Source organism: Microcaecilia unicolor, chromosome 4 (genome assembly GCF_901765095.1).
Source record: "Microcaecilia unicolor chromosome 4, aMicUni1.1, whole genome shotgun sequence".
NCBI classification, from domain to species: domain Eukaryota; kingdom Metazoa; phylum Chordata; class Amphibia; order Gymnophiona; family Siphonopidae; genus Microcaecilia; species Microcaecilia unicolor.
Window position 1 is genome coordinate 146,092,146 of NC_044034.1, and position 23,048 is coordinate 146,115,193.

Genomic DNA, 23,048 nt, shown 5'->3' on the forward strand with positions numbered 1-23,048 from the left:
TGTCTGAACAGGCTTGTCTGGATAAACCTTACAGCTCCAGAAGCAGTCAGAATGAAATCAAGTGTCCTTTGAGGGCGAAGACAGATGCCAGGAGTCATCCCGTGCTGCCTCTACTGTATCATAGGCCTGCCAATGACCGTTGTCATACATTTTTAACGTGGCAGGATAGATCAAAATAAAACACATTTTTTTTTCATAAAGAGATGCACTCAAAGGGTAAACTTCTGCCTCCATTCTTGGAGGAATGCTGAATAATCCTGAAATATTTTAATAGTTTCCTTCATAAGCAGCAGTGTCCCTTTTCTGACAAAAATCTCGGAGAATCTCCACTTTAAATAGGTAGTTAAGTACTTTTATTTTAACCACACACTGTCTCCGCCATCCATCCTGAATCTTACCAATGTGATTTGCCTGCTAAAGCACAATGGCCCCGCACTGTCAGTTAATGCAAATTCTGAGGATAGCCAGCACTCCAAAATGGTAGGCAAGGACCGCTCCTCAAGACTTTCTGTTAAATCGACAATTCGTAAAGTGTTGTGATGCGACCTATTTTCTAGGTCTTCCAGTTTCTTGAACTGTTCACGAAGCTGCTTTTCCAGTGCTGCCAGAAGGGGCTGTTCCAGCACACCCATCCGACGATTGTTATCAGCCAAAAGCTGCTCCAGGTTAGTTAATTGTCCAGATAACTGCCCTAAGTGGGGTTCCAGCACCCGCCCGACAGCTTCCATAATTTGCACTAATTGTTTCTCAGTAAATGCAGAGCTGGCCACCAACATGGGTCTTTAATTTCCCATCTGCTGATGTCAGGTTTACGCTGTTGTTTTTTAATCCTTTGCTCGGCATTGCACTCTCCAAAATAGTAAAATATTTGTCCATAAATGCTGCGATAATAATAAGTGAAAAGTGAGCACACCCTGAGGGAATCCTTCAGTAAAATTATGCAGAATTAAAGTGGATTCTCTGAAGAAGAAGAGAGCTTGTCCTCCCTCCCTCACAGAATCTCATGATCTCCCAGTTTGTTATTTATTTTAGATGTTAATGTATTTTTTTTTCTGTTTATATGTTTATGTATAGATTGTATAACTCCTGATGCAGGTGTCTTTACACCGAAACACGGCTCCATGTAGAGTCTTTTGATATTCTACTACTACTATTACTTATCATTTCTATAGCGCTACAAGACATACGCAGCACTGTACACTTGAGCATAAAGAGACAGTCCCTGCTCGACAGAGCTTACAATCTAATTAGGACAGACAAACAGGACAAATAAGATATAAGGGAATTACTAAGGTGTGAATGATAAAGTATGGTTACTGAACAAGTGCGTAATGGTTAGGAGTTAAAAGCAGCATCAAAAAGGTGGGCTTTTAGCCTAGATTAGAAGACAGCCAGAGATGGAGTTTAAAGTACTGGCTCATGGAGTCTATTCCAGGTATATGGTGCTAGAAGATAGAAGGAACGGAGTCTGGAGTTAGTGGTGGAGGAGACAGGTTCAGATAAAAGAGATTTACCCAGTGAACAGAGTTCCCGGGGAGGAGGGTAGGGAGAGATAAGAGTGGAGAGGTACCGAGGAGCTGCAGAGTGAATGCACTAATTGAACGTTAAGTCCTTTTAAGGTTGGTTCTTTAAATAAAAAAATAATTTATCAATTATCTACCCTACTTTTTTCTGACCCAATCATCTACATGTGCCTTCTTTATACACTTACTCCCTTAAAAGTGTAAAATGCATAAATATTTTTGAAGCAAGTTGTGAATTACATTACATTACCAGAGATTTCTATTCCGCTCATACCAAGAAATTAGTTCGGAGCGGATTACAATACAAATAGAAACCAGTTCAGCAAACTGGGAACTTTCAAAATAGATACATCAGAATTATAATATCAACTTTATATCAATAACAGCCAGTGCATTTTTTCTAGCAAAAAAGGTGCTGGTACTCAAATGCTAGGCCACCCTTCAGGGGTGGGATGATCACTGAGGGACTCATCCCACAATAGCCAGGCCCCCTGCAACCAGTCACAGATTCTATGACAAGGCAGAGTTGGTGTGTAGAGCCTGAGTTCTTTCATTAAAACTTGAGGTCCATTGGTCAATTTTAGTAGTCAATGGAAAAGGTGCCGGTACTCAGTACCCCCAAATACCCCCTCAAAAAAAGGCCTGATAACAGCTATCCAAGAATTAAGCAATAGGACCACCTTAAGCAGTTTACAAAAATATATTTTGTGCAGTTCTATATTCTTGCACATTGACCTCTGTTTGGGCATTGGCCTGAGGCAGCAGAAGGAAGGCATTATAGTTATTTTCCATAGCATCTCTCTCCTTCTATGCCTTTGGGAAATGATCAGTTCTCTCCTGAAGACTCCAGAGTTATTAAAATGATTGTATTGAGCAAGCACAAAGATTAATTATTTCATATTTGTGTTTACCATTTATTTTCCTCATGCATATCCTACTGTCTGGCTTTGACCAGCCCTTGCATTTAATCATTTCAGAGCTCAGTGGGGTAATTCTCTCTGTCCTCTTCGACAAGTCTTTCCTTTCATATTAATTGTTTATACATAAGTATATGATCATTTTAATGTTTAGTATAAATAAGAGATGAGATTTCTATAATGCAACAGTAATAGCAGTTTAGGGCAATATATTTTTTTTAAATTTAGCAAACTAATTTTCATACAGTAGTATATCAAGGATGGCTGCTGATGAATACAAACTTCTAAATATGCAAGAGACATTGTAAATGTTGAGTCAGTGAACAGTTTGATATCAAAAACATTCAGAATGTCTTTGCATGGTAGGCCTGAGGTACTAGACTTTTCTCCCATTGAAATAAAATGAGAAACAAGCCTTAGGGACCTTTTTACAAAGCTATGCTAAAAGTGGCTTTTACATGAGTTTTTCCTGTATGCTAGGCCGCTTTATGCTGCAGCTGGATAGTGACTGATTTTCCATTTTCCAAAATAATGGTCATGTGCTAATGTTGCAATTAGTGTGCGGTTATTAACTAAAATTAATGCATGAGTGCTTATCACCAATGATTTTTTAGGTTGTAAGGGCTTATGCGCTAATCCTGCGCAATCAGCACACAGTAATGTGGCAGCACTGATTAGCATAGACACGGCCACTCTCTACTCCTCCAGACATGCCCCCCCCCCCAACCAAAAAATAACATTTATTTTTTTAAGTGCTGCACACATGTGAATCTTAAGGATGCCTCAGCTCACCCCATGGTACACCATTTTAAGATGCAGTAAGCACTCAGAGCTACTTTGGAAGAGGCCAGAGTTTTAATCAATTCTCTGAAATGTTTGGGGTCTTTTCTCCTTTGCCCCCAGTACATGTGGTGATGAATATGTTTTACATTGTTGCCAAATTTTTCCTGCATTCAAGTCTTATTCAGGTCTTTTTTAAAATTTGTTTCCTGGTGATCAAACTCCAAAATACATCAGCCTCCATGCAGTGCACAATTGGTTAAATGAGTGTGGATTTCTGAGGTCAATGCAGAGGTTCATTTCACTATGCAATGGAAAATGGAGACATAAATTCTTTTTATTAGAATTGTCAATGAATCTCTAGTAGGCAGCCATTATAACTCGCATATTATAAAGTTCAAGATATGGTGTAGTAAAACTGGGACAGTTTCTGCCACTGTATATCTCACTTTATTACACTGTTTTATGCCTCTCTCATTTGTAACTCGGTGACTTGATGCATTGATGAGTGATAAGGATAATTTTTAAAGCACAAAGGGGTCCTTTTATAAAGCTGTGGCAAAAAATGGCCTTAGTGCAAAAATGGTCGATTTTTCATTTTTAAAAAATTTTATATTTATTGAAAGATTTTTTCATTTACATCAAATCACAACAATTTGAATAGCAATAGAAACACACTTAACCCCCTGTCTACAAAGCCACGCTAGCAATTGTCACACGGCAATGCCGACACAGCCCATTGAAAGTGAATGGGCTGTGTCGGCATTACCGCACCAGTAGCCACTAGTGCGACTTTGTAAACAGGGGGGCTAGTAAACATAAATAAAAGCAACAATTAAAAGCAAATGATCATTATCATTATAATTTTTACTGTGTTCCTCAATAAAACTGAAATAAGGGGAGATTCAACAACAGGAAAGAGGGAGAATAGCTGGAAAATGGCCAAATTTTTGTTTTCTGATTTAGTTGCCATGCACTAATGTTGCCATTAGGGCACAAGACAATATATGCACAGAAGAACAAAAACCTCGCAGGCTTGTAATCACACAGGAAACAGCAAAGGTGACGCAAAGAGGAGAAATGGACAATGCTCTTGGTTACAGAGTTTATTAGTCAATCTACAGACTCGACACGGCTGTGTTTCGGCCAAGGGGCCTGCCTCAGGAGTCTCAGGATGCTGTGAGTGCTACCTATATCTAAACTCAGGATAGTTAAGTTGAAATCAGTCAATGCCGGTAGCGGGTCTTGGCGGGAAGATGAAAAAAACCACCGTTGATATATGAACTGTGGTACTCAGAAGTATTACGCTAACAAATCTCAGGACTGATGTGAACAGCATCTCTGGTCCGGAAAGAAAAAAACAATAATATGATTCCTGTGCCATATTTTTTCTTTCCGGACCAGAGACGCTATTCGCGGCAGTTCTGAGGCTTGTTAGCATAATACTTCTGAGTACCACAATTCAACAACAGCGTTTAAAAAAAAATCTTCCTCTCAAGACCCACTACTGGCTTTGACTGATTTCAACTTAATTATCCTTTGTTGAGTTATAGGTAACGCTCACAGCATCCTGAGACTCCTGAGGTTTGCACACTAATCCTGCGCTAATTAGCTAGAATGTAGCAAAACCAATGTGGGTTGCGTATCCTTAAGGCGCCACAGATTTTCAAGGATCAACCAGATTTTGTTATTAAGTGGAACATGATCCTGAACAAATGCTCGCTGGACCTCATGTTTATTGATTATTGAGCAATCCCGCGCAGTATTGCAACAAGAGAAAGAGCTGCTTGATAAAGAATTGAATTGATTGAAAGAAGGTGTCTCGGAATAGTGTTCCAACAGAAGCATATGCAATTAAAAGAGTCACTTGAACAGTTTAAGGACCATCTACGGAAATCCAAGCGGAAAAAGCTGGCAAGAGATAAAAATGATTATTTAAATTAAAAAGTATATCCGTGGATAAAGGATAAAAACAGAGCAGATGAGCCAGAGGGAGGCCCTGACACAACAGACACCATTGTACCTAAAAGAGTGGCATTTAGAGCATTTCAATAAGCAGACAGCTCTTCGGGCAGTAGTGATTCTGATGATTTTTTAGGAGACCGCCACCCCAGAACAACGCGAGGAAGAGGTGGAAGACGAGGTGGCAACCGGGGCCAACCCAGGTCGCGACCCAGGACTTGGTCCCAATACTAAACTCTGCCAATGTGGTTAATTTGTCCAGCACTGTCCTCACTCCTATTGAAGAATCCAAATTATATAAAGGATTATCCTATGTTCCAGCAAGCAGGTTTAACCCTTTCCAATTCAGGATCGATTTGGAGAAATTCATCCGAGCATTGCAATTACGTATCTACTTTGGTGATAAGGATGTCCCTGTAGCGTGCTCACGGGTAGCCGTGAAATCTCAGTGGATACCACCTATCCCTCTGGACCCCATTGTAAAAGTATTTAAACAATTGGTACTTCGGAATATCCATAGACTTTTTGATAATGAGCACAAGAGATATCGTGACAACCTAAGTAGACTACAATGTCAGGCGTTGTATAATCTGAAGAACAATCCAGATGTTGTCATAAAACGTGCTGTTAAGGGTGGGGCAGTCGTTATTCTGGACAAAACATAATACATAACTGAAATAGAATCACGATTGGCCGATGTTACAGCTTATCGTCAACTAAGTGTGGATCCGACACAAGTACTGCAGAAGAGGATCAAAGAGGTCACGCAAGTGGGTTTAGAACAGGGCTTCTTAACATGGAGGGAACATAAGTTTCTTAACAATAAAGCTCCCATGACCCCAGTCCTCTATATACTACTGAAGATCCACAAAGACATGTCTAATCCACCCGGGAGACCAATTATGTCATCAAGAGGGTCCCTCCTGGAGCCCTTATCTATATATGTAGACAAGTTTTTGAAAGACTTCATGATCAATAGCCCGTCATACATCAAAGATACGACACATTTGCAAATATTACAAAATATTCAAGTACCGGGAACTCCATTTCTGATGGTAACATTGGATATAAAATCCCTATATACAATGATACCTCAAGATGACCTATTAATGAATATCAGACATACACTGGAGGCAAGATCTAGACCACACGACGTCCCTTCTAATTTTATCTACTCTCTGGCTGAATTGGCACTATGAGAGATCTTCTTCCAATTTCAAGATAGGCTATTCTTACAGACATCTGGTGTGGCAATGGGGGCCACATTTGCCCCAACACTGGTCAATATTTTTATGACAGCCTTTGAAGAGAAGTGGCTGACACAGTCACCTTTTCAAATGAAAATCTTTTTATGGCATTGTTATATTGACGACATATTTATGCTGTGGCAAGGTTCCCACAGTGATTTGGAAGAGTTTGAGCATTGGCGGAATCGGTGTCACCACAGGATATACTTCACGTTTTCCAGCTCAAGAACTCACATACATTTTTTGGATGTAGAAGTCCAATTGATTCACCACGCGTTTGTCACTAAGGTGTACACTAAACTAACTGATAGAAATACCATCCTTGAGTTCAACAGTTGCCACCCAAGAGCTTTGCATGAGAGCCTACCGTTTTCGCAATTTCTCCACTTTAAATGTGTTTGTACAACCGATGAGGACTTCAAGGTGCAAGCAAAGAAGTTTCATGACAATCTAAAGCAGACATCGTACCCACAGAAAGTTTTCTGACGGGCATATCTCCATGCGAAATACAGTAACAGGGACCTCCTCCTACAAGGGAGATCACGCAGTGAAACAATAGACCCTGTTATGACCTTTGTAATGCGGTTTGTACCAGGAGGCGAAGAGGCAGCAAGCATCATCAGACAACACTGGGACATGATGAAATCTCATCCTTTATTCACTAACCACTGACTGAGGACAGCTTCTTCTAGATCTAAGAACTTGAAGGAACTGCTTAGTCCAGCGCAGTTGCCAGTAAAAGAACGCGACAGTTCCACCGAGGCACCAGGTCGTTATAAATGTAGTAGATTAAATTGCAAGACATGTGAAACGACAATACAAGCGACCCGTTTCACACATAATGGTCGTGAATACCATCTGAAACATCGGACGACCTGTCGGACCATAGCAGTTATGGGTGGCGATCTTGACAGAATACTATTGCAGCGTGAAACTTTCTGGATTTATTATTTAGATACCCTGGAACCGAAGGGACTAAACACATATTTACACTGGGGGTGTTTTATGTGAACGCATTTCGACATTAGGCTTTTCTGGTAGATGTGACCCTTTTCTGGTGAAGCGATGTGTTATAAGACACCGTCGCCATTTGTTTTATATGGCGACATACTGAGGATGTGGTCTAGCTGATGTGAGCCTCCGTCCGGAGCAATTGAGTGTGACAGCACATCGAATGCAGTAGCTGACAGGCAGTGGCGTACCTAGGGTAGTTGACACCCGGGGCCGGTCATTTTTTAACACCCCCCCCCCCAAATCCAGTACTAGGCATACCGAGAATACAAAACACTCAGGACCTATAGAGCAATTCTACCATACCGTAAGCAGTCATTTCTACGAGTCACACAAGGAAAAGGAAAGCATCTTAAACACTACAGTGAGCACTAGAACATCAATTCACCTATTGTAAAACGAAACCAGACAGAACAGTACAGATCGTAGATCTTGCACAGTCAATGCCAACTGAAAGCCATGTCTTTTTCACAAACACAGATACACCCTAATCCACTATAGGATAAGTAATCATAAACTTTCTATTTAGACAAAAATTAAACTGAACCCCCGATGCCAGACTCTGTATACAATGCAACACCACAGAAACAGAAAATGTCCTCTAGTACTGTGCAAAATATAAAGACAGCAGATGTAAATTTGAAAAAACTAACAAATACCAATCACCACTTTACAAATTAACAAATAGAAATAAAACAAATACAGAAAATAAAATAATACCATTTTACTGGACTAATACATTTAGCTTCCAGAGGCCAAAATCTCCTTCCTCAGGTCAGTACAGTATAGTGCTGTTACAGTATCTTATCCTGACCTGAGGAAGGGGGTTTTGTTCTCTGAAAGTTAAGTCAAAATGTATTAAAATTAGTCCAATAAAAAGATTACCTTATTTACATGTTCTATTTATAAACAACACAGCTACAATACTATATCCTAAAGCAAAATAATAAAAATATATATTTACAGTTTGTTGTCTCTGGTTTCTGCTTTCATCTTCTTTTCACTGTCTTCCTTCCATCCAGGATCTGTCTTTGCTCTCTCTCTGCCATCCAGTGTCTGCCCTCTCTCTCCCTTCCATCTACCATTTGCCCCAGTCTGCCTTCTTTCTCTCTCCCCCTTCCACCCACCATCTGACCTTTCTCTCTGCCCCTTCAATCCGTCTGCCCTCCCTCTCCCATCCATCCAGGGTCTGCCCTCCCTCATGCTCCCCACTTCCTTCCAGGGTCTGTTGTCCCCTCTCTCTCTGCCCCCCCTTTTCAGCCCCCAGTTCCACCTGCCCCTAGTTCCAGCCCCAGCCCACATCTCCCACCGGCCCCCCTTTTCAGCCCCACTATCCCACCAGTCCCCAGCCCTTTTCTCCCATCAGTCCTGAGCTTCAGCCCTCAGCCACTTCTCCCTGTCCCCTTTTCAGCCCCTAGTTTCAACCCCAACCCTTTTCTCTCACCAGTCCTGAGCTTCAGCCCCAGCCAGTTCTCCCTGTCCCCTTTAAAGTCCACAGTTTCAGCCCCTGCCCCGTTTCAGCCCACAGTTCTAGCACTAGCCCCCTTATCCCAAATACCCTCTTTTTCAGCCCCCAGTTCCAGCCCCCTTCATCCACCACATGCTTTGCAACCCCCCTTTTCAGCCCCAGACCCATTCTCCCTCATGCCCCCTTGTTGGACCCCAGTTCCAGCTTCAGACCCCTTCTCCCCTCTGAGCACCCCTACCCCTCCCCAATCCCCTTCTCCCCTCTGAGCACCCCCACCCCTCCCCAGTTCCCTTCTCCCCTCTGCGGACCCCTCTGAGCTCCCCCACCCCTCCCCAGTTCCCTTCTCCCCTCTGCGAACCCCTCTGAGCTCCCCCACCCCTCCCCAGTTCCCTTTTCCCTTCTGCGGACCCCTCTGAGCTCCCCCACCCCTCCCCAATTCCCTTCTCCCTTCTGCAAACCCCTCTGAGTTCCCCCCACCCCTCCCCAATTCCCTTCTCCCTTCTGCGAACCCCTGAGCTCCCCCACCCCTCCCCAGTTCCCTTCAACCCTCTGTGAACCCCCCTGAGCTCCCCCACCCCTCCCCAGTTCCCTTCTCCCCTCTGCGAACCCCTCTGAGCTCCCCTCACCCCTCCCCAATTCCCTTCTCCCCTCTGAGCTCCCCCACCTCCTTCTCCCATCTGAGCCCCCCCCCCCTCCGTGGAGAGCGACAGAGCCCTCTTCTCCTGCCACCATCCTGCGTTTTTTTTTTTTTAATCCATGCAGCGACGCAGGCAGCGCCTCGTGTCTGCCCTGCAGTGTGCTGTCAAAAAAGAAAATCGCTTTGCCGGCGTCGGGCCTTCTCTCGCTATGTCCCGCCCACTTTTGAGGTAACTTCCTATTCTCCAAAGACAAGCAGGCCAATATTCTCACTGATGGGTGACGTCACGTCGGCCCGGAGGACTTTCCAGCAAAGTCCATGACAAAAACAAAAATGTCTCTCGTCGCGCGGGTGGATGTAGTGCGCATGCGCGCGTCCACTTTCCCCGCCCGTCGCGCGAGCACATTCCTCAGTTTTTTCTTCTCCGCGTCTGAGGTGACACGGAGCTCGACCTTCGTCTTCGTGTTCCTCCTATGCCCGGAGGTGAAGATTCAACAAAAGCGAAGTATCCTTTTATAGTTATCTTAGATATTTTTTCATTTATTAAGTTTCCTTTCTTTTAGCTGCGATTTTATTTAAATCGCTCGGTCGGGTATTTTTTCCCGTTTTTCTTTTATTTTTCTGTGTCATCTTTTTATAGACACAATCGCGTCTTTTGATTTGGCAGGGACTATTTTTCCCGAGATGTCAACGAAGACGCCCAGCGGCTTCAAGCCTTGTGCCCGCTGCCATCGGGCCATCTCTGGCACTGATACACACTCGTGGTGTATCCAGTGCCTTGGGCCGGACCACCGCTCGGAGAGTTGTAAATTGTGTCTCGCCATGAAAAAGCGGACACTGCTCTCTCGAGATGCCCAGAGAGAAAAGATTTTTGGGCCCGGTGCTTCGGCGTCGGCGCCGTCGACGTCGTCTAAGTCGGCGCCCTCCAAATCGGCGCAGGGGAAGTCGGCGCCGGTGAAGTCGGTGCCGTCGAGGATGATGTCTTTGGAGCCGGCGTCGTCGAGGTCGACGTCGAAGGAGGCGTCGGCACCGGGAGATAGGGGACAGGCTGCCTTAAGACCGATGCACGCTGGGAGCAGTGATGCATCGAGTGGGTCTCCACCCGCCTCGGCGCCTCCTGCTTTGCAGGTCCCCCGGGACCGTCCTGCGTCGGACCCGGCCCCGAGGAGACGTGTGGATTCCACGTCCTCCTCTCCGGTGCCGAGGAGTCTCGACGACATGCGTCGGGCGAAGGCCAAGAAGCATCGTCGTCGGTCTCCTTCGAGACACGGCACCGGGAGCTCCGGGTCATCGATGCACTCGATACCCGAGAAGCGTCGGTGCCGAGAGGATCGCTCTCCCTCTGTTACTGAGGTTCCGACGCGTGGGGTCGCTGGCAGCCGAGTCCCCACTCCCCAACCTCAGCAGACTTTGCCTCCGATGTCTCAACCGACCCCGCAGCCTCTTCCGACACCAACTCTGGATGAGCGTATGCAGGCCATGTTCCCATTTTTTATGGACATGATGCAGCAGTGGCAGTCGGCATCGAGGTTGTCGGTACCGACGGCGTCGGCGGTGCCGGTGTCGATGCTTTCAGAGGCACCGGTGCCGACGGCGTCGAGTGTGTCGACATTACCGATGCCGGATGTTTCTGCATCAGGCCTTCAGCCTGTGGTAAGGTCTGTGTCACCGGTGTCGCCCCCGGCGCCGGTGGCTTTGACTTCCCGAGTTGACTCTCCCGAGGCATCGGAGCGGGAAGCTTCTCCGGAGCTTCAGGGACCTTCAACTTCTCGGCATCATCATAGAGGCCGTCAAGCCTCTGCGTCGAGACGGGCTCAGGTCCGGGCGGCTCTGTCTGAGCTTTTAGCCCCATCTGATGATACCTCATCTGAGGATGAGGAAGGAGTGCATGGGGAGTTCTCTGGCGAGGATTCTCAAGGCATTCCATCTGACTCCACTCCCTCGCCTCAAAGGCAGTTGTCTCCTCCCGAGAGCTTCTCTTTTTCATCTTTTGTTCGGGAGATGTCTGAGGCCATCCCCTTCCCAGTGGAAATTGTGGACGAGCCCAGGGCCAAGATGCTTGAGGTTCTGGACTATCCATCTCCACCTTCATCTTCTGCCACAGTTCCTTTTCATGAGACTCTTAAGGAACTTATGCTAAGGAACTGGGAGAAGCCTTTTTCTAGTCCAACCGTCCCCAAAAAAGTTGAGTCCCAATACCGGATCCACGGGGAACCCAGTCTCATGCAGACCCAATTGTCTCATGATTCAGCGGTGGTGGATTCCGCCCTCAGAAGAGCCAAGAGTTCCAGGAACTTCTCCTCGGCGCCCCCGGGGCGGGAGTTTGCAACTCTGGACTCTTTTGGGAGGAAGGCGTATCAGGCCGGTCTGCTCGCCACCAAGATCCAGTCTTACCAACTCTTCACGAGTATTCATTTACGGAACTCTGTGAGGCAACTTGAGAGTTTGGTGGATACACTCCCTGAGGAGAAAGCTGAACCCTTTCGTCAAGTGATCAGGCAGCAGAAGGCGTGTCGCAAGTTCCTGTCCAGGGGCATTTTTGATACTTGCGATGTGGTATCTCGCTTTTCTGCTCAAGGTATAGCGATGCGCAGGCTCTCATGGCTGTGTGCCTCTAACCTGGAGGAAAGAACTCAGCGGAAGATAGCAGATATCCCATACTGGGGGGATCACCTTTTTGGAGAGAAGGTAGAAGAGATGATTGATCATCTCTACCAGCGTGATAACGCTATGGATTCTCTCTCCCGCCGGGCGCCTTCTGCAACAACTTCCACTGCTAGGAAGTTTTTTTAAGGGAAAGAGAAGTGCTCCCTACGCTTCTAGGAACCGCAGGTACACTTCTTATTCCCATCAGCCGGTTCAGGCTCGACCCCAGCCCGCTCGCTCTCGTCAGCAGCGGGCACCAAAGCAGCCCCCTGCAGCTCCCCAGCAAAAACCAGGGACGGGTTTTTGACTGGCTCCAGCAGAGCATAGCCGAAGTCAAAGTGCCTGTACCGAACGATCTGCCGGTCGGAGGGAGGTTAAAATATTTTCACCAAAGGTGGCCTCTCTTAACCTCCGATCGGTGGGTTCTTCAAATAGTCCGGTACGGGTACACCCTCAATTTGATTTCCAAACCTCCAAATTGCCCACCGGGAGCTCAGTCTTTCAGCTCCTACCACAGGCAGGTACTTGCAGAGGAACTCTCCGCCCTTCTCAGCGCCAATGCGGTCGAGCCCGTACCACCAGGGCAAGAAGGGCTGGGATTCTATTCCAGGTACTTCCTTGTGGAAAAGAAAACAGGGGGGATGCGTCCCATCCTAGACCTAAGGGCCCTGAACAAATATCTGGTCAAGAAAAAGTTCAGGATGCTTTCCCTGGGCACTCTTCTTCCCATGATTCAGGAGAACGATTGGCTATGCTCTCTGGACTTGAAGTACGCTTACACTCACATATCGATACTTCCAGCTCACAGGAAGTATCTTCGATTTCGGCTGGGATCACAGCACTTTCAGTACTGTGTTTTGCCTTTTGGCTTGGCGTCTGCACCCAGGGTTTTTACAAAGTGCCTGGCAGTTGTGGCAGCGTCGCTACGCAGACTGGGAGTGCATGTGTTCCCTTATCTAGACGATTGGCTGGTGAAGAACACCTCTCCGCAAGAAACTTTGCAGTCCATGCGGATGACTACTCAGGTGCTAGAGATGCTGGGCTTTGTCATCAATTATCCCAAGTCCCATCTTGTCCCAGTTCAGAAATTGGAATTCATAGGAGCTCTGTTGTGCACACAGACAGCTTGTGCTTATCTCCCAGGACCCAGAGCAGACAGACTTCTGTCTCTGGTTTCCAAAGTACAAGCATCTCAGCAGGTCACAGCCCGGCAGATGTTGAGATTGCTTGGCCACATGGCCTCCACAGTTCATGTGACACCCATGGCACGTCTACATATGAGATCGGCTCAATGGACCCTAGCTTCTCAGTGGTTTCAGGCCACAGGGAATCTAGAGGATGTTGTCCGGCTGTCCACCAATTTTCGCAATTCCCTCAGTTGGTGGACCATTCGATCCAATCTGGTCTTGGGACGCCCATTTCAAATTCCTCAGCCTCAAAAAGTGCTGACGACGGATGCATCCCTCCTCGGGTGGGGAGCGCATGTCGATGGGCTTCACACTCAAGGAGCTTGGTCTCTTCAGGAGAGGCATCTCCAGATCAACCTCCTGGAATTGCGAGCGATCTGGAACGCTCTGAAGGCCTTCAGAGATCGGCTAGCCAACAAAATTGTTCTCATTCAGACAGACAATCAAGTGGCCATGTATTACACCAACAAGCAAGGGGGTACCGGTTCTCGTCCTCTGTGTCAGGAGGCCGTGCAGATGTGGCTATGGGCCTATCAAAATGGAATGTTTCTCCAAGCCACTTATCTAGCCGGTGTAAACAACGGTCTGGCCGACAGGCTGAGCAGAGTTATGCGGCCTCACGAGTGGTCCTTGAACATGACTATTGCCAAAAAGATCTTTCGAGTTTGGGGAACTCCATCGATAGATCTTTTTGCTTCCCAGGACACTCACAAGGTTCCTCAATTCTGTTCCAGGCTTCAGGCCCACGGCAGACTAGCGTCGGATGCCTTCCTCCTTTTTTGGGGGACAGGACTCCTTTATGCTTATCCTCCCATCCCTTTAGTGGGGAAGACTCTCCTGAAACTCAAGCGGGACCGGGGAACCATGATTCTAATAGCACCTTTTTGGCCCCGTCAGATATGGTTTCCCCTTCTCCTGGAGCTTTCTTCAGAAGAACCATGGAGATTGGACTGTTTTCCGACCCTCATTACTCAGAACGAGGGGGCGCTTCTACATCCCAACCTCCGGTCTCTAGCTCTCACGGCCTGGATGTTGCGAGCATAGAGGTTGCCTCCTTTGGTCTCTCTGAGGGTGTCTCCAGAGTCCTGTTTGCTTCCAGAAAAGATTCCACACATAAGTGTTACGCTTTTAAATGGAGGAGGTTTGCCGTCTGGTGTGACAGCAACGGTCTAGATCCTTTCTCTTGTCCTGCACAGACCTTGCTTGAGTACCTTCTGCATTTATCCGAGTCTGGCCTTAAAACCAACTCGGTTAAAGTTCATCTTAGCGCAATCAGTGCTTATCATTCTCATGTTGATGGCTTGCCTATCTCTGGACAGCCTTTAGTCATGCGTTTCATGAGGGGTTTGTTTTTGTCAAAGCCCCCTGTCAAACCCCCTCCAGTGCCATGGGATCTCAATGTCGTTCTCATCCAGCTGATGACAACTCCTTTCGAGCCACTGGATTCCTGTCATCTGAAGTACTTGACCTTGAAGGTCATTTTCTTGGTGGCTGTTACTTCAGCTCGTAGGGTCAGTGAGCTCCAAGCCCTGGTAGTTCATGCACCATTCCTTGTCTTTCATCATGACAGAGTAGTCCTCCGCACGCACCCGAAGTTTTTACCGAAGGTGGTGTCGGAGTTCCATCTGAACCAGTCAATTGTCTTGCCAACATTTTTTCCCCCTCCTCACATGAGCCCGGGCGAAAGCAAGTTGCACACTTTGGACTGTAAAAGAGCACTGGCCTGTTACGTGGAGCGGACACGCCCCTTCAGACAGTCCGCCCATCTGTTTATTTCTTTTAATCCCAATAAGAGGGGAGTTGCTGTCGGAAAACGCACCATTTCTAATTGGCTAACAGATTGCATTTCCTTCTCTTACGCCCAAGCTGGGCTGACTTTGGATGGCCATGTCACGGCTCATAATGTTAGAGCCATGGCGGCGTCACTGGCTCATCTAAAGTCAGCCACCATAGAAGAGATTTGCAAAGCTGCGACGTGGTCTTCAATCCACACATTCACATCACATTACTGCCTTCAGCAGCATAGCCGACGCGACAGTCGGTTTGGGCAGTCGGTGCTGCAGAGTCTGTTTGGGGTTTAGGATCCAACTCCACCCCCCTAGGCCCATTTTGTTCTGTTCCAGGCTGCTCTCTCAGTTAGTTGAATTTGGTTTCAGGTCAGTTCTGTTTTTGTCCTCGCCGTTGCGGGACCAAATTGACCTTTCTTTGTTGTGTTGAGTGAGCCTGGGGGCTAGGGATACCCCATCAGTGAGAATATTGGCCTGCTTGTCTTTGGAGAAAGAGTAGTTACTCACCTGTAACAGGTGTTCTCCAAAGACAGCAGGCAATATATTCTCACAACCCTCCCACCTCCCCTTTGGAGTTGTATTCCTCTGATTCTGGTAATTAACTGAGGAATGTGCTCGCGCGACGGGCGGGAAAGTGGACGCGCGCATGCGCACTACATCCACCCGCGCGACGAGAGACATTTTTGTTTTTGTCATGGACTTTGCTGGAAAGTCCTCCGGGCCGACGTGACGTCACCCATCAGTGAGAATATATTGCCTGCTGTCTTCGGAGAACACCTGTTACAGGTGAGTAACTACTCTTTTCCTCGAGGGCGGGACATAGCGAGAGAAGACCAGACGCCGGCAAACGATTTTCTTTTTTGACAGCACACTGCAGGGCAGACACGAGGCGCTGCCTGCGTCGCTGCATGGATTAAAAAAAAAAAACGCAGGATGGTAGCAGGAGACGACGGAGCACCCCCCCACCCGCCGACACCCGGGGCGGACCGCCCCCCCCTTGGTACGCCACTGCTGACAGGCATTGTTTTTTCCAACAGATCCGGTGCTATTGAATTGAAGGTCCCTTGACAAAGCTTGAGAGCGAAATAGGCACCTGTCGAGTCCAGTGAATCTTAGGCACCACGGATGTTTCAGATAAGTGACCACTTTAAGCCTGCCATTGTCAGCATTTGATATGAAAGTTTAGCGGTGTGTACGCATGATAATGCAATTTATACAAAATGAAGTAAAAATACAAATGAAGTTAAAAATATAGAAAATTTCAGCACACATCGGATGAAAAGGGGCTTTCGTCTGTGATTAAAACAGTCACGTGAAGGGTCTCACCCGTGAGGCAGGTGTGGAATAACAGTTTCCCAGTGACAGTGTGAGACTTTCCCCCTAGAAATAAAAATAAAATAATAACACATGAGGTGTGCAGTGCACTCAAGTAGTGACTATCTACCATTCTGGACTGAATTGACTTGAGCCTATAGTAGATCAGTGTCGCGTCATTTATTGGCAGTATCATAGGGGTGGAGCCATAATGAGTACCGGCACCTTTTTTTCTATATAAAAAAAGCACTGGGTAAGAGAGTAAAATGAGTTAGAAAATAAGGTGACTAATTTAAAGAAGGTTGTACATGAGGTCAGAGAGATGATTAAATATGATCTCAGTGGATAAACATGTCCTGCTGCAGTATGTGCAGCCTGTGTCATCCCTTCTGTGTGTGTGAGACTAACAACTTAGTTACTTCTTCCATTAAAAGCCTGGTTGAAAAGCCAAGCTGTCACCTGCTTCCTGAAGTAGAGTTATCTTGTGTTAAACGGAGCATTTCAGGGAGTGCATTCCAGAGTGTGGGGGCTACTCCAGAGAAAGCTCACTTGCCTTTTTTTAAAATGAAGGACAAAGTCGTAACAAAAGTATCTCCTCTAACTGTTGACATTTTATGCATTTAAGTAGGCTGACACAGAAATCATATTATTGAAACTATTTACAGTTATCAAAACAGATGAACACTCAGCATACACAGTTATAATCTGTACTTCTGACTCAGACATAATAAAGTCACTTTTCAATATTCCTGTCTACAGAATTAAGGCAATAGATTAAACTCCAAATCCATTTAACAATTATTGTGAATTCTACTTATGTCAGAGGCATATGAATGCTTTTAAAAGATGAATTCTTAAAGGGATTGCAGAGTATATGGTGTATTTGGGGCCTTTTTACTAAGCTATAGTAACATAATGGCCTCAGTGCACCTTTACGTGGGTTTTCCCTGCACAATAAGGACGTTTTTACCACAACCATAAAAATGGCTTTTTCCTAATTTTTGTATTCACGGCCATGCGTTAATGTTGTCATTAGCATGTCCCATTTTGAAAAATTACCGCATGTACACTTACTGCTACCCAGTAGTAAGTATCCATGCGCTAACTTCTCAGCAGTGGCATAGCTACGTGGGGTCTGAGGGGGCTTGGGCCCCCGTAGATTTGGCCCTGGCCCCACTGCCGAAGATCCCCTTGAACCCCCCTCCCACCACCAACCCTCCCCCGCCACTGCCGCCTGCCCCGCCGCCGCACCAGATACCTTGTTTGCTGGTGGGGGTCCCCAAACCCCGCCAGCCAAAGACAGTCTTCTTCAGCGCCGGAGTAGCGGCGCCGTCATTCAACGAAGTTCCTGCTGCGATCAGCTGTTTCTGATGCCTTACGTCCTGCACGGAGCTACATGCAAAGTGCAGGACGTAAGGTGCCAGAAACAGCTGATCGCACCAGGAACTTCGTTGAACGAAGGCGCTACTCCTGTGCTGAAGCAAACTCTCTTCGGCTGGCGGGGTTCAGGGACACCCGCCAGCAAACAAGGTATCTGATGCGGAGGCGGGGTGGGCAGCAGTGGCAGGGGAGGGCTGGTGGCGGGAGGGGGGTTCAAGGGGGTGGTCGGCAGGTCAGCAGGGGGGTCCAATGTGGCAGCAGCGGTGGCGGCTCTGGGGGGCAGCTAAACAGTGCCCCCCACCTTGGGCTCTGGCCCCCCTCCCAGCGAGGTCTGGCTACGCCCCTGCTTCTCAGGACCCCTTTTACAAAGCTGTGGTAAAAGGGACCCTGCGGTAGCGTCGGTGCATGGTTTCGTTGCTTATCAAGGCCCACTTTTCCTGCAGCAGGTGAAAGGACTTTTTTAAAACCATGGAAATAGTGCTGCAGTAAGTGTAACATTTGCCTCACGGCAATTTCTGGGGAAGCCCTTACCGCCTCCTATTTTGGAGGCGGTAAGTGCTCCTGCGCTAACCCAGCGGTAACCAGGCAGCGAATGGGGCTGCCTGAATACTGTTAGGTAAGCCCCCAGTGCTAAAAAAAATAAAAGTATTTTTTCAGTGCCGGAAATGGTGCGCGGCAAAGTGGTGGTACATGTACTGTCTTTTTGTAAAAGGGACTCAGCGCAATAATTCCCAATCTCTACCCCCTGTGATACCCCCTCAAAATATATATATTTTTAGCATGCAATTAGTTTGCGAATATTTGGCACTTACCCCCAGATTCTATATAGGGCCCCTAGCGTTCTGTGCTGAAATCCAAACATATTCTATAAAAACATGTGTAACTTAATTGGCTTAACAAGCCAATTAGTGTTGTTAACAGCACTTAACAAGCAATACTGAGCACTAATTGGCAATAATTAGAATTTATATGGACAACTCCCTAAGCGTATTCTGTGATGCACTGCACCTAAAATTTAATGTGCACAGGCAAAAAGGAGCATGGTTATGAGCAGGGAAATGGGCGTTTTGTGGGCATTCTGAAATTTACACATGTTGTTATAGAATATGGCCCAGTGTGCATACATCTACGTGCCCGGATTTATGCCACATTTTCATTGGTGTAAATGGATGTGTGTAGCTTTAGGCGCTAGGATATTGACAAAGCGCAATGTATAGACCATGCCTAAATCAAGACACCGCTAATAGAATACGCTTAGGAGGAAATGTTGCCCACGTGGATTTTTTAAGCGCCATATATACAATTTGGCCCTTAGGACAGGAATCCTGAGTGCGTCCCACAGTATGCCATTTTAAACTGTGCTAGGCACGCATTAGCACCTAATGCAGCTTATTGAAAATACCCGTTTATGATGTCACTGACCAGAATGAAAACTGAAGTCTTCATGTCACAGACTTTGTGCCATTGATCCAGAACATGCTAATTAGACTGTGTGACGTGTTTCTATGTTTCTCTTCCACAGCAGTGCTTAAAATTCTAAAAAACAACTGAAGAACTTTAGATCTAATATTCTGTGGAGTCGATATTCAGCCTAAGTCAACAAGTTTTTAAGCTGCTGACAGCTGCAGGCAGAATTAAGCCTGGATATTCAATGCCCAGATATGTCCATGCACCAGCTGCATAACCAAGCAATATAGTAACATAGTAAATGACGACAGATAAAGACCTTTACGGTCCATCCAGTCTGCCCAACAAGATAAACTCATTTTACATGGTATGCAATACTTTATATGTATACCCGAGTTTGAGGCTGTTCTTGTACTAAAAGTTCTGAAGCTAACAACAAAGCCCCTTAAAATTTACACACCAGCCCATCCATATTTATTCAGTCATGATCAGGGCGTAGACCGTAGAAGTCTGCTCAGCACTGGTTTTGCTTCCCAATTACCGGTGTTGCCTTCCAATCTCCACTAAGATTCCGTGGATCCATTCCTTCTAAACAGGATTCATTTGTGTTTATCCCACACATGTTTGAATTCCATTACTGTTTTCATCTCCACCACCTCCTGCGGGAGGGCATTCCATGCATCCACCACCCTTTCCATGAAAAAATACTTCCTGACATTAATCCCGAGTCTGCCCCCTTCAACCTCAATTTATGTCCTCTAATTCTACCGCCTTTCCGTCTCCGGAAAAGATTTGTTTGCAAATTAATACCTTTCAAATATTTGAACATCTGTATCATGTCACCCCTGTTTCTCCTTTCCTCCAAGGTATACATGTTCAGGTCAGCAAGTCTCTCCTCGTACAGTTTGCAATGCAAATCCCATACCATTTTTGTAGCAAACAAAGATAGGGCTGCTTTTTGTGTGGTACTCTCTGCCCACTTAGCTATGTAGGCAGAGGCATCTTCATAACTGTTGGCTCCTCTCAAAATTCTCCCACAGACCACGTGGCATTAACTGGGCTGTACCGTCTTGGTCAGAGCTGATATTCAGTGACAATTCCCACTGAATATTAGCAGCTGGGATTCTGAGCGTGATTTAACCAGGCAGGAATTGCTTTTTATGTCTGGTCCTGTGGGAATTAAAATGAACTTTACTAGCTCTTACAGCTGATTAAATTAAATCTAGAACACTACTTACTTTCAATGCTTTTAGGATGGGCATAGCTGATAATCTCTCTCGCTTTACTATCCCCTATTCACCTGCAAGGATACTCCATACCTTAAATGATCATCACCATGTTCTGCCAAGCCCTAGGCAAGCCCAGCTCGAAACAACCAGGCACCGCACTTTCTTCTTTCTCTTTGGAATTCGTTGCCCTTTGCCCTTTGTAGTGACTCATCTCTCCTCAGCTTTAAGGCAAATCTGAAAATCTGGCTTTTCAGACAAGCCTTTGGAGATTAGGCCTGGCCCAGAGCTGCTGTCCATTAAATCAGGTTTTGGTCTCTGCTATGTTTGATTGAGTAATATGTGTTCTTTTACTATTTTTTGCATGATTGTACCCTTTCCTATCAAATTTTTGAAGTTCCTTTTCTTTTTTCTTTATGTATTTAAGAACTGGGTTTGATTCCCACTGCAGCTCCTTGTGACTGTGGGCAAGTCACTTAATCCTCCGTTGCCCTAGGTACAAAATAAGTACCTGGATATATGTAAACCGCTTTGAATGTAGTTGCAAAAAGCTCAGAAAGGCAGTATATCAAGTCCCATTTCCCTTTCCCTATTTCAGATTCTAAATTGAATGTTGCTACTATTAGAGATTCTGTTGCTACTATTTGAGATTCTACATAGAATGTTAATGTTGCTATTCCACTAGCAACATTCCATGTAGAAGCCTGCCCTTGCAGATCAGCAACGCAGTCGCACAGGCTTCTGTTTCTGTGAGTCTGATGTCCTGCATGTATGTAGGAGTAGCCTAGTGGTTAGTGCAGTGGACTTTGATCCTGGGGAAGTGAGTTCAATTCCCACTGCAGCTCCTTGTGACCCTGCACTTAACCCTCCATTGCCCCTGGTACAAAATAAGTACCTGTATACATGTAAATCACTTTGAATGTAGTTGCAAAATACCACAGAAAGGTGGTATATCAAGTCCTATTTCCCTTTCCCTTTTTTGACTCTGTACACTGCTCTGCTCTGTTCAGACAGTTAGGGCCCCTTTTACCTAGCTGTCACAAAAGGTGGCCTGTGCTGGCACTGGTGCATGTTTTTGTTGAGCGCTGAGGCCCCCTTTTACTGCAGCGGGTGAAAAGTAGGTCTTAATTTTCTTCAGGAAATGGCCATGCGACAAGTGAAGCACTTGCTGCGCTGCTATTTGGGGGGGGAGCCCTTACCAACACCCATTGAGGAGGTGGTAAGGGCTCCCGCGCTAACCTAGCGGTAACTGGGCAACATGCGGCATTGTCTGATTACTGCCAGGTACCACACCAGTGCTGGATATGACAGCGCACTGGGGATGGGAACTACCACTGGGCTGCTGCTGTAGCCCGATGGTACTTCATTTTTAGCAAGCAGCAAGCCCGTGTTGGGCTTACTGCCACTTTCAAAAGGGCCCCTTAGAGAGGTCTGGAAAATATAAATAAACATAAACAATTGAGGATTTTAATCTCAAATTCTTCTAGATCATTTCAGTACGATCAATAAGTGAACAATTTATCGCTACCACTATTACCCCTTTAGTTACTAATTCACTTTAGCTCTAATCTCCATTACTGACAAACCATGCTTGCTCTGTGCCTCCTCTTTCCTTTTGCTGAAAAAGCTCGTGTCTAATTGTATGTCTTCATACTTGTTAGTTTTTTGACAGTCACTGGCATGCTCTTTCTTCTTTTGATTAACTTTATGACCCCCATTCTTCAGACTTTTCTCTCTCTCTCTCTCCCCCCCCCCCCCCCCCCCCCCCCCCCCCCCGTCTTTAGCAACTCTCTTCGGCAGGCAAAACCTGCTGGCTTTCATTTCTCAATCACTTTCTTTGCATTCTGAGGCTATGAAAAATCATTTGATAAGTGTGGCCTACTTACCATTGCAATCATGCCTTAGCAAAGAATACATAGCTGTAAATAGCACAAGAGTGAGACAATAGATATTTGGTTTTACTCAGGAACTCTTTTCTATATTTTATGAGCAGAGATTATGCATATTGCGCTTATGTCCCAAACCTGATATATTTCTTGCTATTAATTTGCTGATTCATGCCGATAGTCTCTTAGGGCAGAAAGTGTTCCTTTGCACACTGTGAACAAATCAATTTGGAAATTATTTGCCAACATGACTCTAGCCTGGGCTTTAATTCTTCTTTCTGTGGCATCTGACTAGATGTCTTTTTCTTGTTTTGCCTCAAAGACTTTCTGTGATAGAACAGATGTTTTAATGCTGTTAGGTATTTGCTGTGTTAGCATTAGCTCTGTTATTAACAAATGAAAGCACCCAGTGGTGCTGAGTAAAACAAATTGATGGGATTCTTTATTGGTCACTGGTCCTCACCATAAAATCTATGTCTGTTCTGCACAGTTTACTGCAATTTTGACATGCACCTTCCAGGGAGACATTGAGGAAACACAGCTGAGGGGAAGGAAAACACTCTGAGGCTGGTTTGACTGTGGTATCCATATGGTATGTGATCAGTGGGAGTGTGGATGGTGCCGGGAGGAAATGTTGTGCCCTGTGTGACCTCAAAAGCAAATTGTATCA